Source organism: Cupressus sempervirens, chromosome 10, assembly GCF_028749045.1.
Source record: "Cupressus sempervirens isolate cs-2001-9-10 chromosome 10, ASM2874904v1, whole genome shotgun sequence".
Classification (NCBI taxonomy): Eukaryota; Viridiplantae; Streptophyta; class Pinopsida; order Cupressales; family Cupressaceae; genus Cupressus; species Cupressus sempervirens.
Genome location: NC_143127.1, coordinates 144854861 through 144878493, shown reverse-complemented (window position 1 = coordinate 144878493; position 23633 = coordinate 144854861).

The window sequence follows — 23633 nt, the reverse complement described above, 5'->3', positions numbered from 1 at the left end:
TCCAGGAGCTAGTTTGCCTAACAAGGCTGCTCACAGGATGACTCCTACTGAAACAGAGGAGCTAAATAGACAGGTTCAGGAGCTGTTGAGGAAGGGCTTGATTCGAGAGAGCCTGAGTCCATGTGCAGTACCTGCAGTACTTGCACCAAAGAAGGATGGAGAGTGGCGGATGTGTACAGATTCTCGAGCTATAAATAGGATAACCATCAAGTACCGATTTCCTTTACCAAGGATGGATGATCTTATGGACTGCTTGAGTGGAGCTCAGTACTTCACAAAGATAGATCTGAAGAGTGGCTATCATCAAATACGGATTCGTGAAGGAGATGAGTGGAAAACAGCCTTCAAGACCAAGGAGGGTCTTTATGAGTGGTTAGTCATGCCCTTTGGATTGACAAACGCCCCAAGCACCTTCATGCGGCTCATGAATGAGGTACTTAAGAAGTTCTTGGGAAAATTTGTTATTGTCTATTTGGATGATATTTCAATTTTCAGCAAGACTTTGGAAGAACATTTACTGCATATTCGTAGTGTCTTTGAAAGGCTAAGGGAAGAGAAATTGTTAATTAATCTAAAGAAGTGTGTCTTTGCAAAAAGGGAGTTAGTCTATTTGGGATTTGTTATATCACCTGAAGGTCTCAAAATGGATCCAGAGAAGGTAAAAGCCATCTTGGAATGGCCTACTCCAAGGTCTGCTACTGAGGTAAGATCATTTCATGGTCTGGTTAGTTTTTACAGGAAGTTTATTAAGAATTTCAGTGGCATATGTGCACCCCTAACTGATACAATAAGAGGGGATAGAAAAGAGTTCAGATGGACTGCAGCAGCTGCGAGAAGTTTTGAATTGCTGAAGAAGAAGGTGACTGAACAGCCTGTGTTGGCACTTCCAGATTTCAGAAAAGTATTCCAGGTGGACTGTGATGCTAGTGGTAGCGCTATTGGGGCTGTATTAAGCCAAGAAGGTAAGCCTATTGCATATTTTAGTGAAAAATTGAATGATGCAAAGAAGAAGTATTCTGTTTATGATCAAGAGTTCTATGCGATAGTTCAGGCCTTAAAGAAATGGAGGCATTATTTGTTGCCAAAGGAATTTGTTTTGTATACTGATCATCAGGCATTACAGTACCTAAATAGCCAAGGTAAATTGAATCAGAGGCATATGAAGTGGGTAGAATTCTTGCAGAGTTATACATTTGTGTTAAAGCATAGAAGTGGAAAATCTAACAGGGTTGCAGATGCATTAAGTAGGAGACAGTTGTTGCTTACAACAATGCAGGTTGAAGTAGTTGGGTTTGATGAACTCAAGAATTTGTACCCCGAGGATCCTGATTTTGCTGAAGCATGGAAAGCTTGTAAAGAACCTGTTGCTGTAGATAGAACCAAGTGGTTAGACTATTTGATTCAGGATGGCATGTTGTTCAAAGGTAGTCAATTGTGCATTCCAAGGAGTTCCATGAGGGAAAATCTGATTAAGGAGAAACACAGTGGAGGGATGGCAGGACATTTTGGTCGGGATAAGACCATTGCCATTCTTAGAGAACATTATTTTTTGGCCTCAAATTACACAGGATGTGAAGAAGTTTGTACAGAGTTGCCAGGTTTGTCAAGTTGCCAAGGGGTTTAGTCAAAATACTGGACTATATCAGCCATTGCCTGTTCCATCAAGGCCATGGGAGGACATAAGTATGGATTTTGTTCTTGGATTGCCAAGGACCCAAAGGGGTAATGACTCAGTATTCGTGGTGGTTGATAGGTTCTCCAAAATGGCACATTTCATTCCATGCCACAAAACTCATGATGCTGTCCATATTGCAGACTTGTTTTTCAAAGAGGTGGTAAGACTACATGGTCTTCCAAGGAGTATAGTTTCTGACCGAGATACTAAATTTGTGGGGTATTTCTGGAGGACATTGTGGAAGAAGTTGAGAACAGACTTGAAATTCAGTTCCACGCATCACCCACAGACTGATGGTCAAACAGAAGTGGTAAATAGAAGTCTGGGCAATTTGCTGAGATGTTTAGTTGGAGATAAGCCCAAGGGATGGGATTTGATTCTACCACAGGCAGAGTTTGCTTATAATAACTCTGTAAATAAGAGTACTGGAAAATCACCATTTCAAATTGTATATGGAAATAGCCCAAGGACTGCACCAGAATTGAGGAAGATAGAACAAGGGGAGAGAACAAGTGCTGAAGCTGAGGAATTTGCCGAACACATCAAGCGTCTACATGAGGAGGTCCAAGCACACATTATCAAGATGAATCAAGAGTATAAAGCTAGGGCTGATGCAAGGAGAAGACATAAGGAATTCCAAGTAGGGGATCTAGTCATGGTGCACTTACGAAAAGAAAGATTTCCAGTTGGTACTTACAACAAGCTGAAAATGAAGAAATTTGGCCCCTGCAAGGTTTTGAAGAGACATAACTCAGGAAATGCATATGAGGTGGAGCTGCCAGATGGTATTCACATTTCTCCCATTTTCAACATTGCAGATTTGACAGAGTATCATGATGATGGTGCTGATGAGGAGCTGGTTTTAGAGCCATGCCCAATTCCTGCTTCTAAGAAGGAGGAGATAGAAGACATTCTAGATCATCGTGTGGGTAGGAGTACCAGAAACAGGCAGTATGAAGAGTATTTGGTCAAATGGAAAGGACGACCGATCGAAGACTCAACTTGGATTTCAGCAACTGAGGTTTCCCATTTGGGATTTCCTCTACCATCCATAAAGTGACAGGGTCACTTTTCAATCTACCCTGGGTGTCTGATGCAGGAGCATCCAGAGGTATAAGGGCAATCCTGTGTCACCCAAAAAAATGTACTTAGACTTAGTTTCTATTTTATGTCTTTGCATTTTTGGATACCCATTTGGCTCAAATAAAGGTTCCAACTCTCATACTTCAACTATCAGTTCATTTAAAAATCCCGAAAAAATAGGAGCATGCAATTTGACCATCATTTTGGTGACCTAGAAGGTGTGACTTGGCCAGATGAATGTAATCGAGATTTAGAGCATTCCAGAAAAAGAATCAGGTCAAAAGGCCCCACGGTTTGAAAGTTATTACAATTTTTCGGGTTTTGGAGACCCCCTAAGAATGCTTCAGAGTCATGTTTGGGGCATTAAATGGCCTCGAAAAGGGTCGAAAAATGGGGGACGAGCAAAGCTTGTCCATAGGGCTATAGAGCGCTTCGAGAGCTTTCCGAAAATGTAAACGGTTCGTCAATCGGAGTTACGGTTCAAAAGTTATGCCTCCCAGAAGTTCGGCTACCGTTTCTGGATTCTTCTAGAATTGCACCGACTTCTAACGCAGCTTCTGGAACCTTCTATTTTGTCGGTGGATGCCCACTAGCACTTTCTAGAATGTACTCCTAGTCCTTAACCCTCCGGGGTCTATTTAAGGAGGTTTATGGCATTGTAAAAGGCAGTTCGGATGGGAGCTTGAGAGGAGGTGCTAAAAGGAGAAATATTCTCCAGATTTATGCTATTGTAAGCCCGCAGGGCATGTTTTGATTTTATTTTCTCTGCACTGTTTGTACCAGCTTATTTTCTCAGTTAATATAATTTCCCCTTTCTATTGTGTCTATTCTGGTTGTTGGGTTGTGTCTCCATCATACCTCTTCTCCACTTGAAGAAAACTATAGAGCAAGCACTAATACATTCGAGCTCAAACACCACAAATTACACCACTATCGCAAATTACCGTCTCAATTTGACCCCAAATGTTGTAGTGTTACAAAGGGCACAAATATCACATGGGCACGACATGACAATGAGATCACAGAGTAAGGGCATGGAGATAACAAGTGCATGATAATGAAATGCAAAGATCACAAGGGAACAACAACAAAATCCTAGATCTCCACTGATCTCCACCAAGGGCATGACAATGAAATGCAGAGATCATAAGGGCACAACAATGAAATGAAGCGATCACAAGGGCACAAAAAATAAATCTCCACCAATGTTTAGAGCTCTCCACCCTCTTTCGCATATAACTCTCCACAATCAAAACAAATGGGTAATGATTTATGTCATATTTTTTATTTATTTATTTTTGTTTATATCTAAAATCAACTTCACATTGTGTTGTAACTCTTCCATAGATGTTTGATTCTTGATAGATTCCATTTTAACATTTCAACATTCAAGTTTTCAAGTTTCCTCTTCATTATATAGTCCTTTCCACCGTAAAAGCCACTTTGTTACTTCATTAAAATTAGGACTTGAACAAAGCCAGTGATAAAACAAAGCCCATACTCCATAGTCCAAACAATAAAACAATAAAACTCACTCAACTCATGCTGATTGACTTAGCTCAAGATCCTGCACAAAAATAATGTAGACTAGGAAAAATGGGCAAGAAATTTTAGAAAAATATACCATAGCAGATACTTTTAGAAAGAAACAAGCCATAAATTAGTTAAATTGGTCTAGTTGTTGATTAGTTGGGTTGATTACAAATTCTTATAGAACTGTCATCTGATTAGGTACAATAAAATGAACAGTCAGTTGTTCCTAGCTAGTAGGATCAAATACAATTTTCCAAGGTGATAAAATTGCATACCGAGGTGTATGTATGTATGTATGTATATAAAGATCTTGTGGATTATGGAGATTAGTGGAGATCTAGGATTTCATTATTGTGCCCTTGCGATCTGTGTGTGTGTGTCTATGTCTGTGTGTGTGTGTAGAGAGAGATCTTAGCATAACAAAATAATAATAAAACTCACTCAACAGGTAGCATGGCCACGAGTATTGTCACAAGCTTTTAAACACAACTATATAAGGAGTGAGTTAGGATGTATATAGATTAACCTTACATTAACTATGAACTACAACACAAAGGTTGCACCAGGGTATTACAATATTTTAATTATAGAAAATTGCCTAATTCGCCCAAGTGGGTTTATGATGGTGAAGAGTTGTATTAGGTGAGTAAAGCTCACTAGTGGTTATAGGAATACAGCTACATCGAAACAATTAGAAACCAGAACTACATTTTTCGTTAGAGTGAGTAGTTCAAGGGTCTTGATCCCATGGATATGAGTATGTAGGTAGCTTGGTAGGCGGAGCATGCCTCTAGTGTGCAGACGCCTTGGACATAGTTAGGTAACACTTAACCATGTATGTATGTATGTATGCATGTATGCAACTATTCTCTACTTATCCATGCCATCCACATGTGGGGGAGGGGGGGTAGTTGAGTTTGCACCTTCTGCAATACTTCATTTCCATTATTTGTGCTTTATGAATCAAAGGTATATAACTTTATTACTTGTAACTATAATTTTCAAATAGTACAAACCACAATAGTTTCTTATAATTCTATGGTTCTCTTTGTAAGTTTATAAAATTAATTGCATTTATGTACATCTTTTTCAAGTTTGATATTTCTCTTTTTCCTTTCTCACAATCCAAGAATAATTTTTCAAAAACACATATTGACTAGTTGGAGATCGAGCCAAAAAATTGTAAGAACAACTATGCTAAAAGAGCTTTAAAAAAAAGATTGTGCACATAATCATCTTTTTATGTTCTTTTTGGCACAATTGTTCTTATATTTTATGATTTTTGGTGAGAACAAAATTCCAAACTAATCAGGTAGGTGATAAGACCCATGTCTTGTGATAAGACCTATTTCTTTATTTAATAGAAATCCTAGAATATATCTAATTGAGTTTATTTTTATTTGGTTTTGGCTAATACAAACTTTTATTCCAAATCTATGTTTTTTTCCAAATGCCATGATTTCTAACAAGAAAATCTAACTGAAATATCGTATATAAATCCTAGAATATATCTAATTTTGTTAAGGGTAAATTTGTTTAGTTTTTTAAAGAGTATATGTATTTAATGATTTATTTCTTTTGCAATGGGGTTTGAAATATGTTTACTTGTATGTGCCTCTTAATTATAACTATGTTTTCTATGTCCTCAAGAAATATGATTTTTTGAAATTCCAGTTTGACTTCAATTAGATTTAGGAAAATTAGCTAAGACAGGGTATTAACAATGTAGGAACATGTTGGAAAACTTAGTGGACTATGTTATTATTTGTTCTATGTTTCGTAGTAAATTTAACTGGAATGTATGGATCTAGTAGACTTAGTATTTTATGCCTATCTTATTAAAGGTTTAAAAGAATTACAAATAAATAACTTGATTTAAACTCTGCGAGTTTTGAATTGTATTGACACGCTCTCCCTACGAAGATCCCAAGTATCTACTGCTGCTATCAGTTTGGTCTAGTTGTTGATTAGCTGGGTTGATTACAAATTCCTATACAACTGTCATCAGATTAGGTACAATAAAATGAATAATCAGTTGTTCCCAACTAGCAAGATCAAATACAATTTTCCTAGGTGATAAAATTGCATATGCAAATGCATCGCTTGAATGCCAGACATGAAGCGCCTTCCCTAATTTATAACGAATGGTCAGATATAAAGGCTTCATATGCTGGCCCAACAGTGGAAGCCAAGGATGTAACCATGTATGTATTAGCATGCTCCCCCTGCGAGGATCCCAAGTATTTAATGTTGTTGTTAATTTGGGCATCACTATATGATCGATAATGTAATGAAGTACTGAAGCCGGTAGTAACTTCTCCCATGTCTCCAAAAAATGTAGCATACATTTAGGGTCACTTAGCTCTGAGGAATTTGGAGCAGCTATTCTCACTGCTAGAAGAATAACTTTGGTTAAGAGTTGAGTGTAAGGAGTTGAAGAAGCAAGTTCTGCTTCTTTGTAAATGCCATGATCAAGAGGCTCATTCCCTTGCAAAAGCCATAACCCAGTTAAATATACGTGTGTGTGTGTGTGTGTGTGTGTGTGTACACACACACACACACACACACACACACACACACACACACACACACACACACACACACACACACACAAGCCATAACCTAGTTAAATGGGTCTACTTGTTGATTACCTAGGTTGATTACAAATTCCTATAGAATTGTCATCAGATTAGATACAATAAAAGGGACAATCAACATTATTTTGTGCAGGATCTTGAGCTAAGTCACTTAGCATGAGTTGAGTTAGTTTTATTATTTAATTATTTGGAATCTAGAATATGTGTGTAGCTGGATCAATTTTTCTGTTGTGCTAAGATGTAATAAGCACCTTAAAAAGATCTCTTTGTATACATACATACATACATGTATATGTATGTATGTATCATGTGGAAATATAGGATTTCGTTGCCATGCCCTTGTGATCATTTCATTTTGTTATTGTGCCCTTGTGATATCTTCATCTCGTTGTCGTGCCCTTCTAATATCTGCATCTCGTTCATTTTATTGTACCTAATATGATGATAGTTCTATAGGAATTTGTTGTCATGCCCTTGTGATCTTTGTATCCCAAGTATCTACTGCTATCGTTGATTTGGAAATCATCGTGTGATCCAGAATATTATGAAGTACTGAAGCCGGTATTAACTTCTCCCATGTCTCCAAAAAACATAGCATAGGTTCAGGGTCCCTTAGTTCCCAGGAATTTGTAGCAGCTATTCTCACTGCTGGAAGAATAACTTAAACAAAGAGTTGAGTGTAAGGAGTTGAAGAAGCAAGTTTTGCTTCTTTGTAAATGCCATAATCATGAGGCTCATTCCCTTGTAGAAGCCATAACCTAGTTAAATGTATGTATATACCAACCCAACTAATCAACAATTAGACCCATTTAACTAGGTTATGGCTTGTTTCTTTCTAAAAATATATGCTATGATATGTTTTTGTAAAATTTCTTGCAAACTCTACCCATTTTTCCTGGTTTGCATTATTTTTGTGGAGGATCTTGAGCTAAGTCACTTAGCACCTTAAAAAAGATCTCAATGTATATACATGTGTGTGTGTGTGTGTGTGTGTGTGTGTGTGTATGTATACATATGTATACGTATACCTATGTATACATATACCTACGTATACATATGTATAGATATGTATATGTATAGATATGTATATATATACATATGTATATGTATATATATATATATACATATGTATATATATACATATGTATATATATACATATGTATATGTATATATATGTGTATATGTATGTATATAAATAGAGAGATCTTGGCACAACAAAAAAATAATAAAACTCACTCAATCAGTAGCATGGCCACAGATGCGATGGCAACACCTATTGGTAAGTAGATTCCTCTTTCTCTTTCTCATTTTTCATGTGTTAATTTCACTTGAACTATTATTTCTTAGGGGGCATTTTTCAATATTGGATTCATTTAATGTACGAGGTGATGAGGACATTCCTAGATGTACCCGTGTGATAAATTGCTTGTGAGCAATAAAGATGGACATCCCCCAAGAGCAGCAGGAGGTGATAAGGACATTCTAGGTACTTTAAAGATTTATCAGGACATTCCAAGTACTTTAAAGATTGATCCTTTCTTAAAGATTTTAGATGTTAACGGGGAATTTAGATGTTGGGGGTGGGGGGAGGCGCAAATGAGATTCCACCTTCACATGGTTGGCCTTGATTAGTAGAGAATATTAAACTATTATGGAAACCAAGTGAAGCTCAACAATAACCTATAATTGTAGAATCTCTTGGTTTCAGGAAATGCAAAAGGATGCCATAGTTCAATATGCAATGCCAATTCATATGCATATGACATTAGGTAGAGCTGAAAAATGCAAGAGGTTTGCATTTTCATTAGAGGTGTTTAATTAGATATTTTGAGTTATAGACCATCACAAACATTGTTCATGGTGATGGTCTATAATTTCAAAAACTTAATAGACCTATTAAATAAATGTAATCTTGCTGCCTTTTTTTAGGTCCGCCTATTGTCCATGCATAAAGAATGCAATTACATGTGCATTCTCAATTCAGAGTGGCAAAATCTTATTTTGGATGTGACAAAAAATTATATGCACCAGAAGATGAGAGAATGATGTCACTTTTTAAGGTCCAGAACCTTTTTTTGTACTTTAAACATTGATCATTTCTTTAAGATTTTAGATGTTAATGGGGAATTTAGATGTTGGGGGGGTTGGCAATGGGGGTGGTGGGGCCAAATGAGCTTCCACCTTCACATGGTTGGCCCTAATTAGTAGAGAATAGTCTCAAAACCAAGTGAAGCTCAATATTAACCTATGATTATATCATAGCCATTCAACGTTTGTCGCCATTTTTCTTTATTAATACAACCCAATGTCGCAATTATGACGGTTGGCCATCGATTCCACGATGTTCCTACCACATGCCCATCCCAATTGTGATAGAGGTTTCCAACAGCTTATCATGGAATCCATAGTATTTTTGTCGCAATGGCCAAAATGGTAGCCCAATTTATGACACCTATAGCCATCACAATTGTGATGGTAACCCTAGCCATCATAACTTGTGACAAAAAAAAGTCTGATGCTTGTCTAACAGGATCCAATTCTGACTGATGTTAGCTGGGCGATGGGTTACTATCATAATTACGATGGCCTACCGTCGCAATTCAAGTCCAAATATAGTAGTGAAAGGATCATTTTTTAGAAAGAACAGGGTTGTCGTTACACCAAAAGATTGACCTATTAATGCCAGATACAACCAATAGTCTTATAGAACCACTGGAGGTAGTTAAGCCATGTTGCGAACCCTGTGAGGGATGCTAGCCCGCTACCAACAATCTCCCTCCCACCGTCACTCATCATGGCTTGCAAGATTCAAACTTTTGACCAAGCACTGATACCAATTGTTAGAAAGGACAGGGTTGTTGTTGCACCAAAAGATTGACCTGTTAATACCTGATACAACCAATAGTCTTATAGAACTGTAGGAGATCGTTAAGCCATTTCGCGAACCCTACAAGGAATGTTGCCCCACTGCCAACACAATTATATTGAATAATAAAATTAGATGTGATAATGCATATTGGGTTGATGGTTTAAAATATAACTTGTTGAGTGTGGCACAATTGAATAGTTCAGGCTGATGAATTAAGCTCCAAAATAGAAAGGAAAGATTTATGATGCTACTGGTGAACTAATTGGAAGTGGTGATCAAACAAGAGGTAATTTGTTCTAACTGGACTTATCTGAAGATACTTGTCTATTTTCATAATTTGAATATGTTTGGTTATGGAATAAGAGGCTATGTCATGTGAACTTTGATAAATTGGTAAGCATTATTAAGATGAAAAGAGTAAGAGGGTTACCAAGATTGAGTAAACCAAACAAGGTGATGTACAAACAACATCAAATGGGGAAAATGCTAATGTCTAGTTTCAAGAGCAAGACTTATTATTCTGATGATATGTTGAAGCTGGTTTATACTGATTTATGTGGTCCTATTGGATTGCAAAGCTATTATGGTGACAAATACTTTATTTTATTTGTTGGTGATTTCTTTAGAATGGCGACTGTGATTTTTCTTAAAGAAAAATCCAATGCATTTAAAATGTTTAAGTGATATTTGGCTAGAGTTGAAAAAGAAGCAAGAAAGAGTTTGAAGTGCTTGAGATTAGATAGACGAGGTCAATTCATATCAGACGAGTTTAACATATTCTACAATGACAAATGAATCAAGAAGAATCCAATGCATTTAAAATGTTTAAGTGATATTTGGCTAGAGTTGAAAAAGAAACAAGAAAGAGTCTGAAGTTCTTGAAATCAATTAGATGAGGTGAATTCATATAAGATGAGTTCAACATATTCTACAATGACAAAGGAATCAAGAGACATATGAGTGCACCTGACCTTTTATGCCATTACCACACATCCTCAATTATAGAAAATAAACATGTCTCAACTATAGGATCAAGGTAGGATAAGTTACCTTTGGTTTGCATTCCTATTCTAATCACATTACATCCATCATCAAATATTTTGACCTTATTTTTCTCAAATTCAAGCTTGTGACCTGAGTTATTCAACTTAGCAACACTCAAAACATTATATTTGAGTCCTCGAATCCAATACGCATCATCACATTTGATCTTATCATTCAGAATTAGTGATCCTTTTCCTTTTACCAAGTATGGAACATCACTACCAAACTTAACAATTCCATTATCATCAATTTCTTCAAATTTTTTAAATTTACTTAGATCACCAGTCATATGATGTGAACGACCACTATCAATAATCCATGAATAAGTCTTTGTAACATGTGAAATAAGGGTAGTTTCATTCTCATACATTTCAACATTAGACTCTTTGTTGACTGCAATAGAGACCATTTAAACTACTTCCTTATGATCATCAAAACTTGTCTTGATATGCTCTTCTTTAGCAATGTACCATGACTTTTTGCCTTTATATTTGTAATACATGTTCTTCCTATATTGTAATCTTTCTTGTCATTTCTATTAGATTTTACCTCTATTAGGACATTTAGTAGCAAAGTGAACAACTTCATTACATTTGAAATAAATCAACGACAATTTACCTTTGCTCTTAATAACCTCCTTGCAAGCAATGCTTTAATCTCATCCATATCATCTTCAATTTCATATTCACTTTCTTCTTTGGTTTTCTTCTATTTCTTTGGATTGATGATGGTTAGTGAAGACCTAAAGGAATTTCCAATTGTACTTATACTATTATCATAATTAATCAACTCAAATGTAGTCAAAAGGTCAACTAGACCATCAAGTGTCAGATCACTTCCAGACATAACTCTTACTTCTTGAATAACATAAACTTTTATGGAATAAATAGGCAAAAGAGTTCTCAAGAGTTTACCTATAATTTAAGAATCCAAGATGGTACCTTCAACAACTCTTATTTCCCTTATGACATCTTTGAGTCGGTTCACATATTGTGCAACATTTTTAGCTTCTTTCATTCTCATGTCATCATACTTACCTCTCAAGCTTTTACCTTTAGCTATTCTTACATTGTCATCTCCTCCATGAACAAGCTTAAGTTTATCCCACATTTGCTTTGCATTGGTATAGTTCTTAACATCATCAAATTCAACATTAGTGAGAGAATATGCAATATCAATCATCACACTATTATGATTTCTCTTCTCATTCATTTGATCCACAATCAGAGTACCAACATGTGTGCCATATTCATTATCCAACCAATGGAAACATTATCTCCAATACTTGAAAGATGCAATCTCATTCAGTCTTTCCACGAGGAAAAGTTTAACTTTGGTGGCTCTCTTTTATACATCTTGATCTTTTTCTTAAGTTCCTTTAAACTTATTCCTTCAAGTACTCTGATCTCTAATACCAAATTGTTAGATAAATGAGAGGGGGGGGGGATCAATTCTATCCAATTATCTCGTAGTCCCTTCAAACATTTCATCACCATCAAAGCAACATAAATATTAGCAATATTAACTTCAATACATCCAATCATAGAATAGAAATTTCCAACTTGAAACTTAACTCATACATCAACTTCTTTTCAAATTGTTATCAAATTGTTCTTTGCATTATCGATTGTTAGTAAATTTCCAATTATTACCTACTGATATCTTAGTTATTATTGAGTTGCAATAAATTCTAAAACGTTTAAATGAATTTGCAACACAAATAACATTCACACAATTTTGACACCAATATTTAACATATAAACCTTGTTAAGGAAAAAACCACTTGGGACTGACAACCCAAAAATTTCACTCTTCTGAAGTGATCTCTCTTAGGAGACTACCTTGTTAAAGGTTACAGACACTTTTTTAAAGTGACATTGTTAGAGGATTTCACCAAATGTCATCTAGATCTTATCACTCCTTGTCTATGACTAAAAAGAGTGGTCTTATTTAAAGGACTTATAAACACCACTAATCAATGTTACCATATACAATTTCACAAAATTGTTAGGTCCACTCGGTGCTTTTGATATTTTCTACTACAATTGTTAAATATTAATAGTGTAAAGTGATATGTTAAGAATAGAAACTACCTTTACTTGTTTATATCTTTGTTCTTTCTCTTTCTCTATCTCTTTACTCACTTGGCTAATTCTGTCTTCCCCAAACTTCTTTCTTTTATTGTGTTCTCTCTACTATGGTTGATTCACTTGGCTCAACACTTCTTTCTTCTCTTCAACAACTTCGCTCTTTACAATATCCTTCAATCATATCTCTTTTAGCTTCACCAGTTCTTGAACAACATCACAATTAAATCACCACCCCATTCGAACTAACAGCCTAAAAACTTTCATTTTCTTCTCCTTAAATAGATTTCTCAATGCTTCTAGATCCTTCCATTTTTTTTGCTTAATTAGAATCATCGATCTTATGTTTACAACAAAGTCCTTTATACGATGAATTTAGACACATAGAAAATATAACTTTATGTAGAACTTTTTGTCAATCCTTATCCTTCTTCAATTTCCTTCATCAAACCCTTCTTAATTTTTCTCCATCATTGATCTTGCAACAAACTTTGACTCTTCACAATAGACCTTCTCGAACTTTTCAAATGTCCATCAAAAGTCGGCCTCATATTCCAATTTCTCAACCTTGTTCATATGGTTGTCACTTGATAAACGTTACATTTACCTAGGAAACATATAACTCGGTTAATACTAACTCACACGAGCAACATTTTGTTCTTCCTTTTTTTTTTCAATTGCTCGAGAAGAACTGTAGTCACTTGGTGAATACAATCTCCCTTTATTAACCTTGTGACTCGGTTAAGCTTGTGAGATTTAATAATTCTCAATAATAGATGATTGTAAAACAATCAAACCAATATTACATAATCATTGTGTAGCTCATATGAGTACCCATTGAATACCTTACACATCAACACTGACTTCATCATAATTTCTTCAAATCCCTTTCATAAATCAAATGATACGGTATTCTGATGAGTTAGCGTAATATCTAGCCAATAAAAACTTTGACAACAATGACAATATAACAACTCATTTGACTTTTTTACATACATTAATAACATCATCACCTAAAAATCTCCTTATCATGTATTACAATATCAATTAAGGCTAACAGGGATTTCCTAATAGGGAGCGATAATTGATATTGACAGATTGGATCCTTTGCCATTGATGTTAAAGAGGGCAAGAAGCTATAAAAAAAACTTTTCATCTAGGAAGGTATATGCATGAGAAGTGTAAAGACTGTATATGTTGAGGATATTGAAAATATTGTATTCAATGTTCACTTTTTAGATAGATGGTTTTGTTGACATATAAGTCAAGTTTGTTATTAGTGACACACACTTATTCAGATTGTATATAGCTACCGAGCTCATTGTACAATTTATAGTGTTTTCCATGTATTTCAATTGTTCACTGAGTTCTACAGTTTCTATCGAGTCCTTTGGACACATCCCAATGGTTACCGAGCAGATCCAGTTAATGTAAAGACCAATAGTGTAAATCGTGCATTTCAATTGATGTCGAGTTTATTAGTGGTTATCAAGAAGTTCAGTGTTCACTGAGTTCATATTGTATGTGATGCGAGTCCAATATTAACTAAGCTTTCCAATGTTAACCAAGAGACTCAGTTTATACCGAGCTCGAGGTGAGAATGTTCACCGAGTTATACAGTGTAAATCAAGAGATTCAATTTATATGACGAGTTTCACAATGTCTACCGAGTCACCAATGCATACCGAGTTCAAGACTACTTAGAAGTGATCAGTATGGACCATGCTTCTATGTCTACCGAGTGCATGTCAATCTTTAGAATCTGAATGTCTTCATGTAAGCCAACTTTGTAACATTTGTGTTAACTTGTATAATGGCCGACTTTGTAATTTGTATAATTGGATTGATATATACGTAATGCATTATATCATATCCAAAGAATGATGCATGGACGTATGGATGAATGTGAGAATATGAAGATGTGAATGCAAATTACATCAGAGAAAAGCAGAAGGAGCAAATTGTAAAGGCCATAACAGCATAAGGAGCAGCATAGACATATCTATCACAGAAAGGTGATCAATACACAAAGGAATCTCATTCAACAAACCAAGTTGCAGATCAGAGATCATCTATTGCTTCATCCTAATAGGTAGATCAGTCAAATCCTTTCACAAGGTAGACCTAATAGTCTTTTGTAAATCTCTTTACTGAGTGCATGCTTGATTGTATGTTTGTAAATCCTTTCACAAGATGGACCTAACAATCCTTATTGCTCCTAACAAGGTAGATCATCAGAAGTGGTCAATGTAAGCTTTAACAAGCTAACTTTATACTACAATACTAAAGTTGTGGGTATCATCCCCACCCCAATTTTACTTTCTATTTGGAAGGTTTTTGGGTCACCAAATCTTTGTGTCTCAGTGTTATGAATGCTTTTAGTTTCTCATGCATGTAATTAGATCAGAATTTATATTATGGATAAATGCTAATTGAATGGTTGGATTAAAGGTTGAAATTGTTTAAGTTTTAGAAGTTATTGATTCACCCCTCTCCTCTCAGTAACTTAGCTTAGTCTTGAATATTTCCAACAATTGGTATCAGAGCTTTTTGGTTCTCAGGAGAAAGCTTAACAACTTGAGAAAAGATCAAGGCCATGGAGATATTTAGACTTGAAAAAGCCATTGACAATGAAAAGTTGGATTTAGAAATGGCCATTGCCCAACTCAAGAAAGCAAAGGAGCAACTCTCTCAATCCTTGGAAAGAAGAAAAGAACTTGCAATTCAAATGAATGATCAACTCTACATTGAAGAAAAAATTGAAGACCTTCATTCAAGCAATTTAGATGAAGTCAATGGAGCAATCAAAGAACTTCTAGAAAAGAATGGTTCCCTACAAGAAGTGAGAAAGCTAAGAAGAGAACAAGAAATTTAGTTAGTTAGGTTATGTGAAGTCTTGGAATAGAGAAACAAGATAAAAGAAGAAATGGATGGAAGGAACAATGAAATCCAAAACCAATCCCTTCAATACGAAAAACTTATTGATCAGCTCTCTAATGCAAATGAAGAAATCATGAGCCTAAGATTTGAAAATGAAAGATTGAGGAATGATTTAAACTCTGAAAAGCAAATCAATGAAAGAATAATGAAATCTCAAGCAGACATGAATCAATTGAATGAGAAAAACCTCTATAGGCAAAAAGGAAAAGCAGGAATTGGATATACAAAAGAAGGAGAATCATCTAAGCAAGGAGCTCAAAAGAACCAAAGACCTACTTGCAATCGCTATGGTAAGATAGGTCATACATCAAACAAGTGCTAGAGTAATGGAAAAACAAAATTTAATGAAAAATGCCACAATTGCAATTAGCATGGTCATAGAGCTAATGAATACAAAGAGAAACCAAGATTTGAAGGCAAATGTCACAAGTGCAAGAAGTCATCAGAATGCAAAACTAAGGTATTGAATCTAGCAGAGCAAACTATGAAAGCAATATTTGGATGGGACTACAACACCTACTACAGATGTCATTACTGTGGAGAATTTGGACACATTGGTATGAATTGTGTTAAACATCATATGAGGAAAATAGATTCTACTAAAAAATGTTTGATTTGTACAGAACTTAGCCATCTTGCCAAGAACTGCATGAATACTGGTAGAATTGAAGATGAAAAGAAGGCAAAAGCTGATAACATTTGAAAGCAGATGAGACAACAATGGGTTCCTAAGTCTATCGAGGATACAAGTCTAAGCAATGATGGTCAAGTCACTCAAGAATTGGGCGACTCTACCATTTCTAATTAAGTTCTCATAGGAAAACTAGAACTAGGTTATTAAAGTTGACATCCAAATTAGTTCCAATTGAAAGGTGGCAAAGATCCAAATCTATATTCAGGATACAAAGGGATCATTGAGTGAGATCGATATGAGTTACTACTGAGTTACTTTTCTACCGAGGTCAGGTCATAGACTCTATCGAGCAAGGTTAGAAGTAATAAAGATTCATATGGTTACCAAGTCATGAAGACTTTGTTGAGTGGTCAATGGCAAGTAGTGGATGACAGTCTGTCAACATATCTACTTTCATATCGAGCATTAATGGCAAAATTTCAACAAAAGGCATGGAATTGAAATCATTTCTTACCGTGAAATTTTGAGTGCTATTGCGAAGAGCAATTTTCAGTACAATCAAAGCAATTTGAGTGAATTTCCAGTGAAAGTCTTTCAAATTCTCTCAAACCCTACCGAGTAAAAATGGCATCCAGTAGCAATAAGGTTAAGCAAGGATCTGACATGTTGGTTTGTGGAGTTGAGTGGAAGGCACCAGATTTCAAGCTTGCTCCTGTGATCATTGAAACCCTAGATCCAAGTGGTGCACAATCTCAAATTCCTCCCAAGGTACTTCAATTTTGACTTCTTCAGTTGTAAGCAAACTAGTTTTAGGTTCTACAATTTTGAGCACATCAATTTTGGGTTCCTCAGGCATTTTTATAAGTATTCCTTTAGTTAGCATAGTATCAATTTTTACTACAAGCCCTAACATCTCCACCATTGTTTCTATTCCAGATACAAAAGTAATAAATGCAAGGACAGTTGAGCCCAAGGTTCAATCAAGCACAATTTTTTTGGGAAAAGGAAAGGAGATGGAGGAAGACATTGATTTAGACGAGGAAATAGTAATCCCCAATTGGGATATTTACAAGCTTACTCTAGACTAAATGTAGACATTTGGTGAACTCCTCCAAAAGAAGGCTAAACAAAAAAGGCTAAGAGAGGAGAGAGATAAAGAGTATAAGATAATTGAAGATGCTAAAAATATTTTGGCAGAGGCTACAGGAATTGAGATTGATTCTTCTCAACCTATTTTTTATCGACTAGCAAAAGTAGTCCATAAATTCAATGAAGACATTCATAGACAAGATAAGCTAGTGGAGAAGGCTGAAAAGAAGTTTAACAATAAAGTGTTGGAGCACATTGCTCAATAGATTGCCATTCATCAAGTAGAGCTCTCTACAATTTTGGGAAGTTTAGAAACAACATGTTCAAATGTGTCATCACTTTTTGGGAAGCTATGTGATGTTTCTTGTTTTACAAAGGAAATAAAGGACAAATTGTCCAAAATAGATGAAGATCTAAAGGCTAGTGCTCAGCAGCTGCAACTTGACCCCAGTTCAAGCTCTGCACACTTCAAGAAAATAAGTTTATTGTCAAAAATACAAGAAGAATTGCTAAGGGAAGAAGCAAGGATCATATCCACATCGATTGACATACAAAACATGATCCTTCCCAACAGGGATGCATTGCAAAAACATATTGCATATTCAAAAACTCTAATCCATGACAATAACTTCTCTATTGTGGACTACATGATAGAATTGTTAGCAAAAGTACAAATTGCACTTCATACATGTAAGGTCCTGTAGGAAAATTGGGATAAAACTTTGGCAATCATTCTTAAGGTACATTCAGAAATATTTTTCTCGTTTTGGTGTTTCTATGTAAACAAGATAGAATAAAGCCTTGGCATTACTGTAAAAAAGGGGGAGAAAAGTTATATTGGAGAAAGCCATATGTTATTGGGGAATAAGACATATACATAGAGAGACACGTAGTATGAGGAGAAATATGCTATGGGGGAGAACTTGCAATAAGTAAGACATGTTGTATATAGTAGGAAGATGTATAGTATACTATATATACCTTACAAAATCAATTTTGAAAAATCCCAAAAATAATATACTCTACCGAGCCAGTATCACATGGTGATTGATATAAGGGATTTAATTTTGGCTGATAAGTGTTTTTGTCACTAATGCCAAAGGGGGAGATTGTTGACATATCAATCAAATTTGTTATTAGTGACACACACTTATTCAGATTGTATATAGCTACCGAGCTCATTGTACAATTTATAGTGTTTGCCATGTATTTCATTTGTTCACCGAGTTCTATAGTTGCTAACGAGTCCTTTGGATACATCCTAGTGGTTATCGAGTAGATCTAGTTAATGTGAAGATCAACAGTGTAAACCTTGTATTTTAGTTGATGCTGAGTTTATCGGTGGTTACCGAGCAGTGCAGTGTTCATCGAGTTCCCAGTGTATGTGATGAGAGTCCAGTGTTAACCAAGAGATTCAATTTATACTGAGCTTGAGGTGAGAATGTTTACCGAGTCATACACTTTAAATCAAGAGACTCAGTTTATATGATGAGTTTCACAATGTCTACCAAGTCACCAGTGTAGATCAAGTTCAAGGCTACTTAGAAGTGATCAGTATGGACCGAGCTTCTACATCTACCGAGTGCATGACAATGCCAAGTATTGATAGTGGATGCCAAGTATCAAAACCTCACCAAGTCAGTCTTCAGAACCCAAATGTCTTCATGTGAACCGACTTTGTAACATTTGTGCTAACTTGTATAATGGTCGACTTTGTAATTTGTATAATTAGATTGATATATATGCAATGCATTATATCATATCCAAATCATGATGCATGGATGTATGGATGAATGTGAGAATATGAAGATGTGAATGTGAATTACATCAGAGAAAAGCAGAAGGAGCAAATTGTAAAGGCCATAACAACATAAGGAGCGACAGAGACATATCTATCATAGAAAGGTGATCAATACACAAAGGAATCTCATTCAAAAAACTAAGTTGCATATCATAGATCATCTACTGCTTCATCCTAACAGGTGGATCAGTCAAATCCTTTCACAAGGTAGACCTAACAGTCTTTTGTAAATCTCTTTACTGAGTGCATACTTGATTGTATGTTTGTAAATCTCTTTACTGAGTGCATACTTGATTGTATGTTTGTAAATCCTTTCACAAGGTGGACCTAGCAGTCCTTATTGCTCCTAATAGGGCAAATCATTAGAAGTGGTGAATGCAAGCTTTAACAGGCTAACTTTATACCGTAGTACTAAAGTTGTGGGTATCATCCCCACTCCAGTTTTAGTTTCTATTTGGAAGGTTCTTGGGTCACCAAATCTTTGTGTCTTAGTGTTATGAATGCTCTCAGTTTCTTATGCATGCAATTAGATTAGAATTTATATTATGGATAAATTCTAATTGAATGGTTGGATTAAAGGTTGAAATTGTTAAAGTTGTAGAAGTTACTAATTCACCCCTCCCCTCTTAGCAACTTAGCCTAGTCTTGAATATTTCCAATAGGTTTTCACCATATGTTGCCAACAATGCCAAATGGGGAGATGATTATAAATAAATGATATGGTTGGCACTTGGGAGTGTTGCAGAGATGTTGTATTGATGATAGATTTTTCATTGATGTCAGCATATATTCTTTTGTTTATGAAAGACTCATATTTTGTATACCATAGGCTACTTATTAGTTCAACGTAGACAACAGTTGACATATTTGGATATGAAAGCTTATAGTTGTGTATTCATCATGTCTATTGTCATTATGCTTTATATCATATTCTGGATGAGTTATGATTTTTTTTTGTGCAGCCTAGTAGTAGACCAACATGTAGATAAATATGATAGAGGCAGCTGAAACATTTTACCATATCTTAATGGTGAGAACGAATTGATGCTAACAAGCATGGAAGGTGGTAGAAAACTTGTTCATGTGCGTATGTTAATATTTGTGAATATGTGATATGTTTTAATACTATCCAACTTTGTTGATGTAGCGTGTGAATTACCGTTGGAAAATGTTATTTTCCTATATGTATGGGACACTTTACACAATGGTTGAACATATTCTTATGAAGGATTTTATGCCTTATCATGGTCCTATTTTAATGAATTGTGCATTGGAGAATCTCTAATAGACTGACTTTATAATTATTTTTATTGGGTATAAAGCAAATATGTCTTCTTTGTTTGGAGTGTGTGAATTGTATCTCTAGATACATATAGTTCAAGCTCTAGTGGTGGATTATAAAAAAGGAGTAAAGATGTTGACTAGTTGATTAGTGGACTTCAAAGGAACTATTTTGGAAAGTTGAAGATCAGTTAATTCATACTTATTGGATATGTTATCCTAAAAGATCCATCTTTCACTTTTGTTAGAGAATTTGGAAAATGAGTCTACCTATTCTTATCAACCTTTAATAGGGTTAGAACCTTCTAGAAAGGTTTCAAGGTATCCTAAAAAGGATGTTTCATTTAACAATGACTATTGTACTAAATGAATTGTATTTGACTCATAACAAGGTCACATCCTTTCACAAGGAACTTATATATTAGTACATTATCTTGTGGGCACCATCCCCGTCGAGGTTTTCCCTTTGATCAAGGGTTCCTATAGTCAACAAAATCATTATGTTATAGTGTAAGGTTTCTTATTGTTTTGCATCATTGTTCTAATTATTGGTGATCAAATTAATAAGTTTGAATTTAATTATATTTTCTTGCAACTAATTCACCCTCCCCCCCCCCCCCCCCACTTAGTTGTGTGTGGAATTCACTTCTTAACATTTAGGATACATCATGTGATTAGGTATGGTTGATCTTGGTATTTTAATTAACATAATTAAACATAAATATTGATTTAAACCCGTGGAGAAGTTAACTCAGATGTGTTAGTTGGTATCATGTCTTAACAAGTGTTAACATTGACATTTATTCTTATAGTTGTACTTTCTTACACATTTGTAATGTGTGATGTATGTCAAACATTTAAGGAAAAAAATAATTGCATCAATGTAGTATAAAGTTAGGTTGGTTTCTCTTGGGTTCCAGAGCAAGACATTACAAGAATAAAGTATGAAAAAGCGTTGTGCATCACGTTCAAGAAAATAAAATTTCATCCCTTCATTTTTTGTTTCTATTTATCAATGATTTATTTAAAAAACATAAATGCGTGGCATAAAGCATGCTGCATAACACAAGGACAAGTTTCATCTATATAGTATAATTAGGAGTTGTAAAGATAAAAGGTACTATATGTGTGTCTTACATATAAAATTAGGGATAACTTTAGTGATGAATATTTACTAATTGGCGAATCTCACTCATCGGGTGTTAGGATTAACCTCAAAAAGAAATAACAACTACATGCAAATATAACCAATACTAGAAAATAGTAGATCGCATAAAACAAAACACAAGACACCAAGATTTAGTGTGGTTCACACAATCCCTAGGTTACGTCCACCAACAACAAGTCCAATATTATTATTATCCAATAATTATAATCCACAATCCCTTACATCTCAATACCATCGCAAGAAGCTACAATATCTACATTACATTATGAAATCCCTAACCTTAAGCCTCTTTATACAAGCTTTTGTCACTTACAAAATTAAGGCTAAAATAAGTCATCCAATAGGAAAAATAGCAGCTGACACCTTTTATAATATAAGGGCATTTTTGGTTTCGTAGGGGTTCTACCCCTTGACCCCATCTTGGGGGCACTACCCCCAAACCCTCGTAGAAATAATATGGGGAGAAATTTGTGCCAAATAAACCTCCTAGTCTAATTAGGCTCCACATCACAACAATCTCCCACTTGGAGACTGATCAAACTCCACAACAATAACCTCCCACTTGGAGACTAATCATAGCACTGCTAAACTTGTAGCTCCCATTGGAATATCAAACCACCCTGGACTTTGTTGTCATTTTATTTTGTTTAGTCTAGAAGACCAACTAAAGCTAAAGAGGAGTTCAACTTCTCCCTTGTTACTACCTTGGTAAACATACCTACTGGATTATCATTTGTATGTATCTTGTCCATCTTTAACTGTCCATCATCCAGAACTAACCGAATGAAATGGTACCACAACTATATGTGTTTTGTCTTTGAATGTAGAGCTGAATTCTTCACAAGAAGAATGGAACTCTAACTATCTGTAAACAAATAATTATCCTTCTAAGGGTGTCCCAATTCTTCCAAGAAGAACTCGAGCCATATCATCTCCTTGAAGAACTGATGAAATCACCTATGTCATTTGGCAACACTTATGGACAAGAACATATAAAGAAACATTCATCTACTAAAGAACGAGAATCATCCAAGAGTGGAGAAATGAGGAATGCAAGGTCAAAAAGAAAGCGTACATCCTATCATTGTGGAAAACTTGGTCATACTACAAACATTTGTAGAAGCAAAAATGGTATGTAAGACCCTAAGCCTAAGTTTATTGGTTATTGTTTTTACTACAAGAAGTGAGGATGTCAAATACATGAGTGTAGATCAAGAGTGAAGAATACATCTACTGCACCAAGATTTGAAGGTTATTGTTACAATTATCAAAATTTTGGACATAGAACATATGAATGCAGATCAAAGACAAAGCCTAATTGGACAAATAGAAGACATAATGATGCACCGAAGAGAATGTGTTCCAAATGTCACAAGTTTGGACATTTGATAAAAAAAATGCAAGACTCGAGTACCAGAAATAAATCATGATGACAATAAGAGTAAAAGAAAAGTGGGTATTGAACAAACAAATAAGGATTTGAATCAAACGTGGAAGAAAAAGGTGCAAGATGGAGGCAGTGGAACAAATGAATCTAAGGTCACACTATCCAATGGAGAAGTTGATCGCACCATTTCAAACTAATCAAGAAAGGTATGTAAGGAAATGTATATTTAATAATTTATCTTACATCAGTTCCTAACATAAAATGTGTTAAAGTTTACACCTACATAAGTAAAGATCCATAAGTAAAGATGCACTAGAATGGATCTATGAAGAGTACGATATAGAAGAATCTTTTATAACAAGTGTTGAACATCAGTAAAATTTGTCCATATTGACCAAGTATTGTAATAATGACCGAGTACTGCAATGTAAAATTGATGTATAG